Here is a 17738-nt window from a genome sequence, read left to right as displayed (position 1 = left end):
AGATAATATCAGTTCCTTTTTTCTCCCTACCTTTAATTAGAGATAATGGGGATCAAGCGATTTGATCAGCCTGCTTTGGGAAAGTTGATGAAGAAAAAGAGCATGTGTGGGACTGCCCTGTGAGGCAAAGCTCCCTCGGGGGAGGAGAGCTGGGGTGTGTGGTCAAATCCTTTGCAGGGTTTGTGGTTCAGGGACTGAAAAGAACTAATGTAAGGGGAGATTTGATTTAGAATTGGTGGAGGTGGTGGTGGGGTGGGTGGTCACATTCTGAAGGTTGAACTAGCAGATGTGAAATAGGAAGTGAAAGAAAGCGAGGGATTAATCATGATTATCAGCTTTTTGTTAAGAAAAAACTGTAAGAAGTCTATGGGACTATGAAGTGAAGCAAACTGGGCCAGAGAAATATCTCTTCTCTTGAGTTGTCGGCACACTTGAATGTGACTCACAAGTTCCAGGCAGAAGATTTGAGAGACCCAACAAATTGACATTTAAATATGAGACCAAAAATGTATTAATTGCTTATACAACAAGATGAAGTCATTTTCATTTTATATTTACTTACATTGTAATACTGTAAGAATTTCTAAGGGTGTTATTCATTTTGAAATGTTTCATTTAAAGATAAAAGTAATATTCTAAGAGACATATTCATGAAGAATAGTATCAGCAGAACTAGAGGAAAGTAAAAATAAAACAAGATATTATTGAATAATATTTTGTAAATTTTATGCAAGTAAACTTTCTCTAGATGCCTTTGACTATTAACTTTTCCTCTTCTCATTTTCTGCCCTTATATTTATAACATGAACCACTGATGGGGTTGGGTGTGTTTGTTGTTGTTTCGTTGCTAAGTTGTGCCTGACTCTTTGCAGCCCCATATGGACTATAGCCCGCCAGGCTCCTCTGTCTGTGGGATTTCCAAGGCAAGAATACTGGGGCGGGTTTCCTTTTCCTTCTTCAGGGGGTCTTCCTGACCCAAAGATAAAACCCACATCTCCTGAATTGGCAGGTGGTTTCTTTACCTCTGAGTCACCAGGGAAGCCCTGGGAATGAGTTCAATGGAATTGAAAGCCTCAGGAAGAACATACCAAGAGAAGATAAGATTCATGGGTGTGTACATCACTGTCTCTAGATTATTTCACATGTTAGTCAATACAATCTGTTGTCATTATAAGCTGTATAAATAGCTAAAGTAATTTAGATTCCAAGATGTTTTAGGGTCTTGTCTTAGTTTACCAGGGCTGCCATCACAAAATACCACAGACTGGGTTGTTTGAAAGACAGAACACTATTCTCTCACGTTCTGGAAGCTGGGAGGTAAGATCAAGTTGGTTTCTCTTGAGAAGTCCATCCTTGGCTTTGCGATGACTGCCTTTTCATTGGGTTCTCTCATGGCTTTCTCTCTGTGCAGATACAGAATTAAGACTCCAACAGAAAAGTGCAAGAGGACAAAATTAAGTTCATAACACTCACATGGCTATTAAACAGTAAAACTGGGATTTTCCTTCTCCCAGACTCCACAATGCAAGCTGTGCAGGTGTAGTGTTTGACATCAGACTGAGGCCTGAGACTGCAGATAGACGCAGGAGCAGACAGTGCACAGCGGCAGGGGTTACCTGGGGAGTCTTATGTAATGGGGACATATAAATGCTGATATTTAAATTATTGTTTACTTTGCTTGGAGTCAAATTACCAGTAGGCCCTTAAAATTTGTTTCATAAATTAATATTTCATTTTTGTTGAAGTATAGTTGATATACAATGTTGTGTTCATCTCAGATGTATGGCAAAGTGATTCAGTTTTATATATATATATACACACATATATGCATCTCTGGGCTTTCCTGATGGCTCTGCAGTAAAGAATCTGCCTGCCAATGCAGGGTTCAGGCCCTGGGTGGGAAAGGTGCCCTGGAGATGGAAGTGGCAACCTGATCCAGTATTCTTGCCTGGGAAATCCCACGGACAGAGGACCCTGGTGGGGCTGCAGTCCATGGGGTTGCAAAGAATCAGACACAAATTAACAACAAAACACACACACACACACACACACACACACACGTCTCTATTTATTTCAGAATCTTTTCCCTGAGAGGATATTGCAAAATATTGACTATAATTCCTGGTGCTATACTGTAGGCCTTTGTCAGTTGTATATTTTATATATAGCAGTGTGTACATTTTAATCCCAAACTCCTAATTTATTCCCCCTGCTTTTCCCTTTGGTAACAATAAGGTTGTTTTCCACATTTTTAAGTTTCTTTTGTTTTGTATGTAAGTTCATTTGTATCTCTTTTTTTTTTCTAAGAATCAACATATAAGCAATACCATATGATGCTTGTCTTTGTCTGACTTACTTCACTTAGTATGATAATGTCTAGATCCATCTATGTTGCTGTAAGTGTCATTATTTCATTCCTTCTTTATGACTGAATAATATGCCCTTGTATACATGTACCACCTCTTCTTTATCCATTCATCTGTTGATGGACATTTAGTTTGCTTACATATCTCAGCTGTTGTAAAAGTGTTGCACTGAATAACAGGATGCCTGTATCTTTGTAAATTATGATTTTCTCTGGATTTATGCCCAGGAGAGATATTTCTGAGTCATATGGTAGCTTTCTTTTTAGTCTTGTAAAGAACCTCCTTACCGTTCTCCATGCTGGTTGTAGCAATTTACATTCCCACCAACAGTTTAAGAGGGTTCTCTTTTCTCCACACACTTTCCAGCCTTTATTATTTGTACATTTTTTGATAATGGTCATTTGGACTGGTGTGAGGTGGTATCTCACTATAGTTTTGATTTGCATTTCGCTAATAATTAGAGGGACTTCCCTGGTGGCTCAGATGGTAAAGCATCTGCCTACAATGCAGGAGACCCAGGTTCAATCCCTGGTTTGGGAAGATCCCCTGGAGAAGAAAATGACTACCCACTCCAGTGTTCTTGCCTGGAGAATCCCATGAATGGAGGAGCCTGGTGGGCCACAGTCCATGGAGTCACAAAGAGTCAGGCATCTTTTCATGTGTCTGTTGACCAGCTGTATGTCTTCTTCAGAGAAATGCTTATTTACATGTTCTATCCGTGTTTAGGTTGAGTTGTTTTGATTTTTAATTTTTATATCAACCTGCATAAGCTGTTTTTATAGTTTAGAGATTAATCCCTGGAGATTAATCACATCATTCAAAAATATTTTCCTCACTTTGTAGGTTGTCATTTCAGTTTGTTTTTGGTTTCTTTTGCTGAGCAGAAGTTTTTAAGTTTAACTAGGTCCGATTTGTTTATTTTTATTTCCATTACTCTGGGAGTCAAATTCATAAAGATATTGCCATGATTTATATCAAAGAGGTTCTGTGTATCTTTTCCTCTAGGAGTTTTACAGTATCCAGTCTTACATTTAGGCCTTTAATTCATTTTGAGTTTATTTGTATGTGTGTGTTGTTAGAAAATGTTTTAATTTCATTCTTTAACATGTAGTTATCTAGCTTCCCAGCATCATTTATTGAGACTGTTTTTGTTCATTGTATATTCTTAACTCCTTTGTGGTAGATTACTTGAATGTATGTGCATGAGTTTATTTCTGGGCTTTCTATCTTGTTCCATTGATCTTTATTTTCATTTTTGCACCTGTGTGTCATTTTTAAATTAAAATATAAATGCTTCTTTCAAAATCCCTTGTTAATCTTCTGGGAAAAGGCAAAATATAGCAGTAGTGTAAAAGATTGCAAAATTGACCATCATCATCAAGCTGCAGCAATGTTGGACTTGTCTTCATTGATAAATATAAACCTTAAATATTTAGAGCAAACTTAAAAATTTGTAAGAGAATAAATGTTTACAAAAAATGCAAATGGTACCTTGGGACCTCTGATATTCCAAACTTTTTTTCTTTTTGCACATTCATGATGCTATTTCTTATATTTATGAACACTGGATTCATTTTTCTGCTTTAACTTTTAAATAAAATGTGAAACTATTTATACTAAAAGAGTATGAGATACAGACTGGCCTAAAAACAAAACAAAACAAACAAAACAAAAAACAGCTGTGTGTGCATGTATGTGTATGTGTGTATTTTTGTGCTGAGTTAAACAGTGCTTTCATTAGATGAGTTTATACCCAAAGGAAAAATTTTTGACTTTGTCCAGTCAATAAGATTAGGTACTTTGAGAGGCAGGAGGCCTTTACTAACTTGCTGATAGTAAGTCAAGTGAACAATAACTGTTAATGCCTATATTCAGTGGTCTTTTGCTCTTCAGGAGATACAAGGTAGTAAACACAGATTTAGATGTAGATATAGAAATGTTGAGATACACATGAATATTCTGATCTATCTTAAGATGCACAGATGTATCTATACATATATTTGTATATTTTAGAGGTACTTATTTGATTTAATTTTAAAATACAGCTTGCTATCTTTGCTCATAGAATCTACCATGCATAGAAATAAATAGTTTGGCCTTAGCGAGAGAATTTTTGCTCAGCTTCCTCACACAGAAAAGTAAGTGACACCAGGGACACATTCAGTAGTATAGCACTCGGTAACAGACAAGTAACAAGGCAAATACCCTTAGCATATATATATACATATGTATATATGTATATATATATTACTGGACAAGAGAAAAAACGTCAGAAGACTTTCTCTAAAAGGAACAAAAATCCCCTTATAATATTATATGTGGTAATAGCATCTCTCCCATTTTCCTGGGGATTTTAATGCTCTCAATAGTAAGGTAAGAGGGGTATTCTTTCAGCAAAAGACCTAGAAAGCCAGACTTTACAAAAAAGTTTCAGGTCATTACTTTTAAATATTTTAGTAGGGCAGCATTAAAATCAGTGTTCTGGTTGATTTTTAAAACTCTTTTCATATTGTTTTTGAGTTTTAATATTAAGGAATTTGTGGAATTTGAAACAGATGTAATTCATAAGCACTGCATTTGTTTCATTTAGATATAATGCCTACACATATACATGAGATAAAAAAATTCAAACACTATATGGCAAGTCTTTGGATTTCTTTTATAGAACAAAACTGAAGTAGCAATCATAACTACATATTTAAATAAGCATTGTGTACTTTCAATGTTTCTGATGTTTATACCAAATTTTCTAATTAAATTTTTGTAATCACTTACTTTTAGGGCACTCCATTTTGCTTACCATTTGCTTTATATATACTTTTTTTTTCTTTTTGACCACACCTCACAGCATGTGGGATTTTAGTTACGTTATCAGGGATCAAGCCTGAGTCCCTAGCATTGGAAGCACAGAGTCATAACCACTGGACAACCAGGGAAGTCATTGCTTTATGTATTTTAACTGAAAACTCTATGTGTTTTAACTCAAAAAATATTTAAGACAAAAAAACAAATTCCATTTCATCCCATTAGGTTTCACTTCCTTCCTAAGGATATGCCCTTGTTTCTATATGCTCTTTTAGCCATTTCCCTGTGTGTTTCCATAAGTAATTATGCATATGCTTTTTTATTTTCATAAATGTCATCATGTTATTCATGTTCTCTTTTTAATGGCAATACTGTTATTTATTTAATGTTTTCACTTCACAAGGAAAGGTAAAACTATATGATACTGAAGTTAGGATTTTCTGGTATTTAAAAACGCAGTAAGCAAGGCTAGTGGGAAAGGGTTGCAGACTTTAACAATATTCACAACCTAAAAATTGAGAGTTCTGTTTTATTTGGTGCAAAATTTTAGGGCCTCAAAACCAAGAGCTAGCACCTCAAGTAACCCTGAGAGAAATGCTTCCAGGACAGGAGAGAGAGAGCCAGGTGATATAGAAGCTTTGTAACAAAGGGTAGGTGGTCTTAACATCAAAAGATTATTGCTAAAGAAAACCAGATATCTCAAGTTAAGGAATTTAGCCCTGTTTCTGTGTGAGAAGATGTAGGAGACTGGGCTCACTGACATCATTCCTTTGATATGCATTGCAGCTATTCTGGAACCAGAATCCTGTTTTTACATCTGAGCTGGCTTGGCACTCACTGTAGGCAGTGGCTGCAGTCTGATAGCTGGCATTCTTCTCCTTCCTAAGTACCCTTAGGACTCACTAGCTCACCATCTATGGTGGCTACAATTGCTGGTGACTGTGACATCTTTGCCTAAAGATATGGCTGGAAATATGACATCTCTCAGGTGTGTTGGAGATTCAGAGGTCAGGGCTGGCTTGGAGGCTGGGTGTGCTGGCCCACCACATTCCATCACTGGAAAAACAAATTCTTGTGGTTGAAATCAGTGGCAAGGGAACCAAGTTGAACCTCACATCTTTTCAAATGTATGCAGTGAATGCTGTCTTTATATATATGGTGCATTGATTTGTAAGTCTTTTACAAGGTTCTAGGTACTCAGTTCTTATTTTTGTTTTTGCTAATTATGTTTACTTTTCTGTTTCGGCAAACTATATCAAGGAAATAGTATGCACAAATAAGCACAGGATGTGAAAGTTTATTCTTCTTCCCAGATCTATTTCCTCCCATTCAAGAACATCAGTCATTACATAATTTCTATAAGATTCTGGAGTTGAAAGCCCGTCCTGGGTATTATACAAGTGTTCTTTTATAATCCTTTATGCCATTTCTGATTAAGGTAATTCACTATATTTTCATTATTGTTTTTCTTTTATTAAATCATCACATTAACTCGGTTACAATGACTTAAAGGAAAGAAATAGGAGAAAGGCCTGGATGTGCTGCTGGACATACTAGCTACTTTTATTGGTCTGAGGTTTAAGCAGGAACCCAAAATTAAACATTGTTCCTAGGAATGCAAAGATGAAATTCAAACATACTTTTTCCATCCCATACTGTGGGAAATTGTCCAATCCTAGTCCAATGTGAATATTCTACTAGAACATTTTATATCAGATGAGTTCTGAAACATTGATATATAAACATTCTGAGCATATTTAGTGAAATAAAATCTCAATTTATTGTCACACATAAAATTCTTCCTGCATTTAAAGTAATCTTCTCAAGAGAGTATGATTTATCTTTCTACATTAAAAATTCTCTTTTTTGTTATTTAACTCACACTGCAATATCTTGCAGTCTATACTACATTATAAATCCTCTTTTTGAATGTACAAGCTGAGAGTTACACCAGAAAACAAACTATTCTTACTGAGCTCTTTAAAGACATAGAAAGCTTTGGAAAGAACTGCATTTCTCTGGAGAAATCTCCTGACAAAGCAGTAAGGAAAAGGTCACACTACATTTCATGCAGCACTTGTCTTGTTTAATAAGAGCTATATCCCAAAATTTGTTTTAATTACTGATAATTAGGAACATTAGATTTAAAGAGGAAATCAAGACTACCTTAATACTAGGTTAAGCACACTGGTATAAATTGCTTTTATGAAAATGGCATCCCTCTGATACTGGCATGCAGATTTATTCTCAAAGTTTTTTAACTTTTCCTAAAGATCAAGGGCAGAGTGTTTTGAAGCTCCTATTCTGTTATAACTCAAGACCAGTTTTTAACAATTATTACTTTAAGAATCATGGCTTATGTCTGAAGGCTGAAATAAGAACAGATCATAAGCACAGCAGAACAGGAATTTAAATGGATATATGGAGAATATAAGAAGTATGAAGTTTACCATAAAATCAGTGGTATATTTATTAAAATACTTTATCACATTTCTTTCTAGAAAAAATATTTAAATTTTAAGTGGTATGAAAGAGAAAAAGAGAAAGGAAAAGCCTTCATGTGCTTTTCACTGAACTTTCTTGCAAGAGTTCATTTAAATACCATTGCATGCAGATGAAAGACAGCTGATGTGCCAGTGACATTCTTATTCCTGCTGAGAACGTATTTTGAGTAATATTCAGTCAGTTTAAAGCAACTTCAAACTATCAGTCTGATACAATGACAAACTCAAAAACGAAAAGTGCTGGTCACTCAGTCCTGTCTCTTTGCGACCCCATGGACCGTAGGCCACCAGGATCCTCTGTCCATGGGATTCTCCAGGCAAGACTATTGGAGTGGATTACTATTCCCTTTTCCAGTGTATCTTCCTGACCCAGGGATTGAACCTGGGTCTCCTGGATTAAAGGCAGATTCTTTACCTTTTGGCCAACTCAAATATGCAGCTGGATAAAAATTTCAGCAATGTTATTTGTTGATTGCTTACTAAAGGTAGATCCCTTAATGTCTTTTAATTCATAGATCTTCATCTCTAAAACTGGGACAATCCTGTCTACTTTGGAGGGCTGTTGTGATGTGTCAGTGAGGTGCTAGGCTGCATCAGGACAGCTTCTCGATAAATACTGCCTTATCCTGCCACTAGAGATTCTGGAAATGTCTATCCTTTGGGTCAAGGGGCTCAGTGTATTTGATGACTCAGTGACTTGGTTATACTCTGAATGAGCTTAATGCAAACTATTGAATAATAGGACATCTTCAACATGTTAGACATCTAGTGGAAAAAACTCATCTGCCAATACAGGAGGCCTAAGAATCCAGATTCGATCCCTGGCTTGGGAAGATCTCCTGGAGAAGGATACGGCAACCCATTCCAGTATTTTTGCCTGGAGAATCCCATGGATGGAGAGAGGAGCCTGGAGGGCTACAGTCCATAATGTCCCAAAGATTTGGACACAACTGAAGCAACTTACCCAAACATGTTACTAGTTTGTTTACCATAAAGATCGACTCTCAGACTGGAAGGAAAAATGGTTTCAGTGTGCAACCATCTTTAGAAGTGAAGGGAAGTTTGTGTCAAATGTATTGAACACCCTTTGGCTAAAATGATGGATCTAGAAGTTGACTTACATATAAAATTGTCTGCTCTGCATGTTAAGAGAAGAGGTGGTGGATGCTGTTAGAGTAGAAATCTATTTCCCTGAGTTTAACATTTTATCTGTTAATGGAATTAATTAATTGTTCCTAGTCTAAGTGTGTATATATACATATATGTCATACAAATTTATAAATACATATTTTAAAATATATAATAATTATATGTAATAAAATATAACATTTTTGTATTGAAAAGGGGGGAATTAGTAAAGAACAATTATTGTTTCATTAGCCTAATATAAAAGTACACCCTAGAAATGGTAAAGAACTCACCTGCCAATACTAGACTCATAAGAGACACAGGTTCGATCCCTGGGTTGAGAAGATGCCCTGGAGAAGGAAACGGTAACCCAGTCCAGTATTCTTGCCTAGCAAATGCCATGGACAGAGGAGCCTGGCAGGCTGCATTCCATGGGGTGGTAAAGAGTCAGACACAACTGAGCACATGATGGAAGGATAACTAGAAAACAGATAAATTTATATTTGTCTGGACATATTTATAAGAAAATTATTATATGTCTTATATAGAAAGAAAACTTACTCCTTTTGAAGCAGTATTTAATAGGTTTGAAACCAAAATGATTTGAAATGACTTGACTATTGGATGAAAATTGCCCTTTGAACATAATATACACTGTGTAATTTTTACTTCTGTAAGAAACTTATCACTGGTAATATAGGCACATAAACATTCTTACTGTAAATTAATACTTTAAACCCAATTTTGCATAAAACAATGCATTAATGCACATTGAGAGAATTCCAGATGATGAGAGAAGACCCCTTAAGCATTTGGTTGATTACTGACCAATATATGTGCCTGAGGTCAGGGAAAACCACCTGAAGGATTTGGTATAACAGGACACGGCCTTCACACAAGGACAGTCACAGTGCATGTTCTCATCCCCCAGACTGGAAAATCTAAAAGTTTATGAGGTATTGTACATGGAGGGTTTTGCAACAGTAGTAGGAAATAATTAACCTAAAGCAAAACACTGCAAAAGTTCCAAATAACAAGTCTTATAAACTAGATCCAGAGGAGCAAAAGGAATTTCTTTTAAACTAGATCCAGAGGATCAAAAGTTTCTAAGGAATTTTAATAAATCTCAAAATAAAGTATAAGAATATTTGTAGAAATCAACATATATACTACCCACTATGTAAAATTCAGTGTCAGAGAACCAGTGAAAAATTACCAAGCAACGATTAGAAAGAGTAAGCACTGACATTAAAAGAATTATTATATTGTTATCATTTCTGTCCAAAAAGTAGCAATGAAGAAGATCAAAATTAATGCAAATCAGACTTTCAAATTTCTAGAGAAGAAAATTACAATGTCCAAGTTGAAAATAAATTGATGTAATTACAGACTTGAAAAGGTCAGTTTTCATTCCAATCCCAAAGAAAGGCAATGCCAAAGAATGCTCAAATTACCGCCCAACTGCACATATCTCACACACTAGTCAAGTAATGCTCAAAATTCTCCAAGCCAGGCTTCAGCAATACATGAACCATGAACTTCCAGATGTTCAAGCTGGTTTTAGAAAAGGCAGAGGAATCAGAGATCAAATTGCCAACATCAGCTGGATCACTGAGAAAGCAAGAGAGTTAAAGTAAAAGACATTTATTTCTGCTTTATTGACTATGCCAAAGCCTTTGACTGTGTAGATCACAATGAACTGTGGAAAATTCTGAAAGAGATGGGAATACCAGACCACCTGACCTGCCACTTGAGAAACCTATACGCAGGTGAGGAAGCAACAGTTAGAACTGGACATGGAACAACAGAGACTGGTTCCAAATAGGAAAAGGGGTACGTCAAGGCTGTATATTGTCACCTGCTTATTTTACTTAAATGCAGAGTATATCATGAGAAACACTGGGCTGGATGAAGCACAAGCTGGAATCAAGGCTGTCGGGAGAAATATGAATAACCTCAGACATGCAGATGACACCACCTTATGGCAGAAAGTGAAGAACTAAAGAGCCTCTTGATGAAAGTGAAAGAGGAGAGGTAAAAAGTTGGCTTAAAGCTCAGCATTCAGAAAACTAAGATCATGGCATCTGGTCCCATCACTTCATGGCAAATAGATGGGGAAACAGTGGAAACAGTGTCCGACTTTATTTTTTTGGGCTCCAAAATCACTGCAGATGGTGATTGCAGCCCTGAAATTAAAAGACACTTACTCCTTGGAAGGAAAGTTATGACCAACCTAGATAGCATATTAAAAAGCAGAGACATTACTTTGCCAACGAAGGTCCATCTAGTCAAGGCTATGGTTTATCCAGTGGTCATGTATGGATGTGAGAGTTGGACTGTGAAGAAAGCTGAGTGCCAAAAAATTGATGCTTTTGAACTGTGGTGTTGGAGAAGACTCTTGAGAGTCCCTTGGACTGAAAGGAGATCCTACCAGTCCATCCTAAAGGCGATCAGTCCTGAGTGTTCATTAGAAGGACTGATGTTGAAGTTGAAACTCCAATACTTTGGACACCTCATGCGTCGAGCTCTCATTGGAAAAGACGGTGATGCTGGGAGGGATTGGGGGTAGGAGGAGAAGGGGACGACAGAGGATGAGATGGCTGGATTGCATCACCGACACGATGGACACAAGTTTGAGTAAATTCAGGGAGTTTGTGATGGACAGGGAGGCCTGGCGTGCTGCGATTCATGGGGTCACAAAGAGTCAGACACGACTGAGTTACTGAACTCAACTGAACTGAATGGCAAGGTGACCAGGAAAAGAGACAGGGAGGGACATTACTAGAAGTTCTTTTTACTATATGTGAAGAGTGATATTACTTGAAGGCCAACAGTTATAAGTTGAATTTACATATTATTAAAGCGACCACTAGGTACAAAAGCCAAATGGACAGCCAATAAGTAATTAAAAAAGAAAAAAAGAAAGAAAGAAAGAAAAGAAAAAGAAAAAAGGAAGAAGATAAAGTGGGATTGTAAAAAAGAAAAAACAAAGCAAAAATCTTCAGTTCTAAAGGAGGCAAGAAAGTAGAAGTAGTAAATCACAGAGCGAAAAAAAAGAAAGAAAAAATCAATAGAAAAACACAAGAAAGAATGCATCTTATATGATTTCATTGATACAAACTTCTGGAAAATGGAAACTAACTGACAGTGATGAAGGCAGATCCCTGATGTCCTGGGCAGCAAGGGAAAGGCAAGAATGAGGATTTCCAAGGAGCACAGGAAACTTTGGACGGAGATGGTATGTTCCTATCTTGATTGTGATGCTGGTGTTTTATTTATGTAGATGAACAACCTCAGCAGTGGTTGTAACACTTTAAGACAACGTTGTTGTTTAGTTGCTAAGTAGTGTCTGACTCTTTTGCTACTCCAGGGACTGTAGCCCTTCAGGCTCCTCTGCCCATGTGATTTCCCAGCAAGAATACTGGAGCGGGTTGCCATTTCCTTCTCCACAGGATCTTCCTGACCCACGGATCAAACCCACATCTCTTATGTCTCCTGCATTGGCAGGTGGATTCTTTACCACTAAGCCACTTAAGGATGCCCTTAAGCTTGTAAAAAACACTGGAAAAGACAGTATCATGCATTAGTCCTGAATGGTTATAGATCAGAATTTCCCTTTATAAAATAGTTAATTCTGCAGTATTTTAAATCACAGTTTTTATTTTTATAATATATCCTAGCTACTGAACAAATGCCATCTTATAATCAGCTTGTTGTATGATTAATACATATTTCTTGACCTAACAACACACTTGCAAATAATGTACTATTTTTCTAATATTAAAAAATGGAATTTGTAGCTTATGGAATGAGTTCATACTATCTTCATTATTATGTCATATATATTTTTTTAACTTAGAGCTAGACACAGAATTTTTAATAATTAAATAATCCTTTGATAAAAGAGGAATAAACAGGTCTATTTATCATTGGATACTTTGTGTACATGATTTTAGATTATTTTTCCTAACTCATTAAAATAAGCATAGTAAGAAAGACCTCAAGAAACTTGATTTGTTTTCAGTGTTAGGTAATCCAGTGTTCCATACACATCAGAGATTCATGACTGCCTACATTTTATCTCACTCTCTTAAGTGTGTGTCTTATATTTCTAGTTATACCTGAATGCCTGCTGGAGTTCCAGGCGTCAATTTCAAATTCCAGGCAGCAGAAATAAGGGATAGGAAAGATATTTGCTTTTAAGGAGCATAAGCTATCTGTATTTTATTTTATTGGTCAGAATAAACCCACAGGGTGAAATGAGAGACTGGAAAATGTAGTGCTTTATTGGGTATTGTATTGCCTCCCATAAGATTGGGATCTATTACTAAGAATAGGAAAATCAATGTGTACAACTACTGGTCTCTATCTCATTATACAGTTAAAATTATTTTTTTCCAGATAACATGAAAAGCAGCTTATAATTTTTAGACCTGAGGTTAAGGTTATTAATTTGAGTTTTTTAATGTTATTTTATTGTGGTAAATAAATGTTAATTATTATTAACATTTGTTAATAATATTATTTTGGTAATAATAATATTTGGTTAATAATAATATTTTGGTAAAATAATGTTAATAAATGTTATTGTGGTAAATAACTCTTAATATTAGATCTGCTGCCTTAACAAATTTTTAAGTCTGTCATACACTACTGTTGACAATAGGTACAGTGATGTACAGAAGATCTCTAGAGCTTAAAGATTATAATAGCAGTGACAGAATAGACTTGCAGATAAGAGGTTATCAGATTTTAAATTAGAAGATAAAAGTCAGAGGCTCAAACTTAAGGAAAATGGAAGATAATTTTAACTTTATAATTTTAATGCTATTACTATTAGCATTAAGCATATCCTTAGGTTGCATTATGTTAACTAGTTTACTAGTCTATAAATATTTTTCTTTTTAAAGTAATTTTAAAGCCAGTTGATGAAAATTCAATTTTTATACTGACTCAAAAGTTTTCAAAGCCTTGGTGTAGGATCAGTAGCTAGTGGTTTGTGCAGGGTGGTAATCATTTCTCATTCTTCTTGACATATCCAGAACCTATGAGTGCCTGAGTATTTGGTCCATAAATTAGGTGTCCATTAAATTCAAGTTGAAGAGATGATGCTTGAAAAAAAGTGATTTTACCAAAAATGCACATGCACAAAAACATTTTTGTTTTTTCTGAGAAAATGAATACTATAAAAGTGACAATGTAAGGAACATAGAAAAGGAAGTCATTAGAGGTGTTAGTGTCTTTTTTTATATAAGTATAAAGCTGTATGTTTAAGATGTAGAACTTTGATGATTTGATAGATGTACACATTGTAAAAAGATCATAATCAAGCCACATATTTATCATCTGTATATAGTTACTTTTTAAAAATGTGTGTATATATATGGAAAAAAATTAAGATCCTTTTAGAAAATTTCATATTTACAATTTAGTATGAACATTGGTCAGTGTGCCCTTAAGTTAGATCCCCAGAACTCATTGATCCTGTGTAACTGAAGCTTTGTACCTGCGAGCAGCATCTCCCCATTTCCTGCCAGCAAACACATTATGCTCTTGGCTTCAGTGAGTCTCTTTTAGATCCCATGTGTAAGCCAGCTGGCATCGTCTTTTTCCCGCTGGGACTTATTTCACTTAGCATAGTGAGCTCTGGGTTGCTCCATCTTGCTCCAAATGACAGCATTTCCCTCTTTCTAAGCTGGAATAATGAAGTGCAGATACATCTTTGAGATTCAAGTTTAATTTCATTCAGACATACACTTGATCCTTGAATAATGCATGTCTTAGGGGCACCCACCCTCCCTCTAGTCAAAAATCCACATGAAATTCAGAATCTGGATCTCCTAAGAGGCAGGTGATTCCCCCCGATTCAGGTTCCCCATCTGTGGATGCAACTGACCACAGACCTGATAGCCCTGGAGTACTTACTATTGAAAAAATAATCCATGTGTAAGCTCAGTTCAGTTCAGTCGCTCAGTCGTCTCTGATTCTTTGTAGCCCCATAGACCGCAGCATGCCAGGCCTCATGGTCCATCACCAATTCCTGGAGTTTACTCAAACTCATGTCCATTGAGTCGGTGATGCCATCCAACCATCTCATCCTCTGTCATCCCCTTCTCCTCCCACCTTCAATCTTTCCTAGCATCAGGGTCTTTTCAAAAGAGCCACTTCTTTGCATCAGCTGGTCCAAGTATTGAAGTCTCAGCTTCATCATCAATCCTTCCAATGAATATTCAGGACTGATTTCCTTTAGGATGGACTGGTTGAATCCCCTTGCAGGTCAAGGGACTCTCAAGAGTCTTCTACAACACCACAGTTCAAAAGCATCAATTCTTCAGCACTCAGCTTTCTTCATAGTCCAACTCTCACATCCATATATGACTACTGGAAAAACCATAGCTTTGACTAGACGGACCTTTGTTGGCAAAGTAGTATCTCTGCTTTTTCGTATACTGGCTAGGTTGGTCATAACTTGACTTCCAAGGAGTAACTGTCTTTTAATTTCATGGCTGTAGTCACCATCTGCAATGATTTTGGAGCCCCCTCCCTCAAAAAAAATCTGCCACTCTTTCCACTGTTTCCCCATCTATTTGCCAAGAAGTGATGGGACCGAATGTCATGATCTTAGTTTTCTGAATGCCTTTAAACTAACAGATAACTGAACAAGCACATTTTTATACATTATTGAGTTACAGTTGTCAAAATATATGCACACATTGGACAAACCCTGTGTATATCAATATTTTGAAGTTTAACATGGCAAATGGGCTTGTTTAATCTCTGCACATAGGTAGTTAAGATGAGGAATCACTATTTTCTTCATTTAATACTGCAGAACGCAAGCAATCAATTGTAAAAGAGTTATCCAAATTAATCCCCTTGCATAGTTTCCATAACAATGTATAAAATGTTTGTACTTTGTTCATATCATATTTATCTTGAATATATTTACTGCAAGGTGATTTTCTTTCTTCTTTCTAATAAAAATAGATTTAGCATTTTATATGTCTTCGTTGCTTATATTTTTCTAGTGCTTTATACCTGTTGCATTTTACAAAATTATTTTTCCACATTAAATTGTGCAGGAGGAATCCATGATGACAGATTCTAGATAGTTTGGGAAGTACTGAAAATTTCATGAAAATTTCAGAAGACAAATAGAATTTCTTTTATAATATAGTAAGGTATTTGGAGTGGTATTAGTATGTAGAAACTTAAATGGTGATTAATCAATATTTGACTAACAAAAAAAAATGAAGTTCAAGTTTCAAATTGCTATAGTTGAGTGAATAGTGAGACACTCAATTTTCTGGGAAATTCAGGAGAAGGCACAAGTTTGGAAAAGGCACAAGGAGCTAGCAAGATAGTTTATAAGTATTTTAAACGTTTGATAGGTCTTTTCTGTATTTACATCATAGTTAAAATTTTCAGAGATAACTGAAAAATCATGGCATCCTTTCCGCCCCTTGAGTCTGCATGAAACGGGATCATAAAATGTCACTTGGCTTCAGGTGTTTCACGAGATGTCAGCAGAGAATCTCTTTCTGTTTCTCACACTCCATTGCCTCCCAGAAGTCCTGTGTACACTTTTAAAGATTTAGCCTGAAGATAACTTGAATGACATTGCATTTATCTTGAAAAATACAAAATGCTTTTTTGGAGATCAAAATGTATTTTATGAACACAGGTTTCTATCAAGATGACAGTTTGCAATGAGTACTCATATGTCTGAACTCCGTCAGTGAAGTGTATTTCTAGCGTGATATTTCAAACTATCTTTATTTCTCCGATGTACTTGGAATGATGAATAACTTACAAATTAACATGCAAATAAACATAGATCAGTATTAGCATATTTAAGAAATGAAACATACTATGGTACCCGATTTTGTAGGGATAGTTCTGACACCTTTGACTAAGTATATAAATATATCTTATTGTTTATTTGTTCAATTTTCATGACGGCTTATGACTGTCATCTGTCACACTGTTCAGATATTTTGCATTTATTTGTATAATTATTTATATATATCTGTCTTCTCACTATAGTCTATATCTCTGTATTTATTCCTTTTTAGTAACTAGCATTCAGCCTGACAAAAGTTAGGGGCTAAATAAATATGAGTAAATGAAAGATGGACTTTATTAAACATACAGTCTGACCAGAACAAAATGCTTATTAGTTAACAGAGTTCCATTTGCTTGCCAGTAGCCTTCTGCCTAGGGACACTAAAAAGATTTGAAATGCTGGTTGTTACTAACTTTAGGCACGGCTGTTCAGTGATTCTCTTATTAAAAGAAAATTTTCTTCTCATGCAAAAGTGAAGGAAGTAACTAGCCCACTCTTAGAATGCATTTTGAATTTCCTGGAAGAAAATGCACTTTGAAATGCTCGTTTCTTCTTTCTAGAGTTATTTTAAATATGGCAGAGAAGATGTCTCTTGCAGAGAAATCTCTTAACCATTCTACTCCAATAATTCTAATAACCCAGGTTTCTAAAATAATCTCTGAGAGGCTCATTCCGAGCCACTAACCTGGGAACATCTGCTTTCCAGCAAGTATCTGCATTTTAGAGAACAGTGAGGCTTGTCACTGTGATTTGTTTTACTCCCTATGAAACTAAGCAAAAGTATTTTTCACTCAAAATTGTTATAAATAATTTTGTCTAACTGGGCTTCCCCTGGTGGCTCAGACAGTAAAGAATCCGCCCGCAATGCGGGAGCACTGGGTTCGATCCCTGGGTTGGGAAGATCCGCTGGAGAAGGGAAAGGCTCCAGTGTTCTGACCTGGAGAATTCCATCCACTGTATGTCCACGGCGTAGCAAAGAGTCGGACACGAGCGCGCGACTTTCACTTTCATAGTTTTAACACTTTCATGCAAAATTATATCTGAGAGCATTTAACCGTTCCTTTAGACAGGAGCTCTGTCGCCCTGGCC

The 17738-nt window shown here is 36.1% G+C and overlaps 1 non-coding gene across 1 annotated transcript; it reads left to right on the top strand.

Moving 5' to 3' along the window:
• The first annotated feature begins 2834 nt into the window (after nt 1-2834).
• TRNAC-ACA (transfer RNA cysteine (anticodon ACA)) lies at nt 2835-2906 on the top strand. Its single transcript has one exon. It is a non-coding gene; the product is annotated as a tRNA-Cys (tRNA).
• The last annotated feature ends 14832 nt before the right edge of the window (nt 2907-17738 follow it).

The sequence above is a fragment of the Muntiacus reevesi genome, chromosome 5, assembly GCF_963930625.1.
Source record: "Muntiacus reevesi chromosome 5, mMunRee1.1, whole genome shotgun sequence".
Taxonomy (NCBI): Eukaryota; Metazoa; Chordata; class Mammalia; order Artiodactyla; family Cervidae; genus Muntiacus; species Muntiacus reevesi.
The sequence above is the reverse complement of the archived record's forward strand: the minus strand, read 5'-3'. Positions and strand labels throughout refer to the sequence as shown.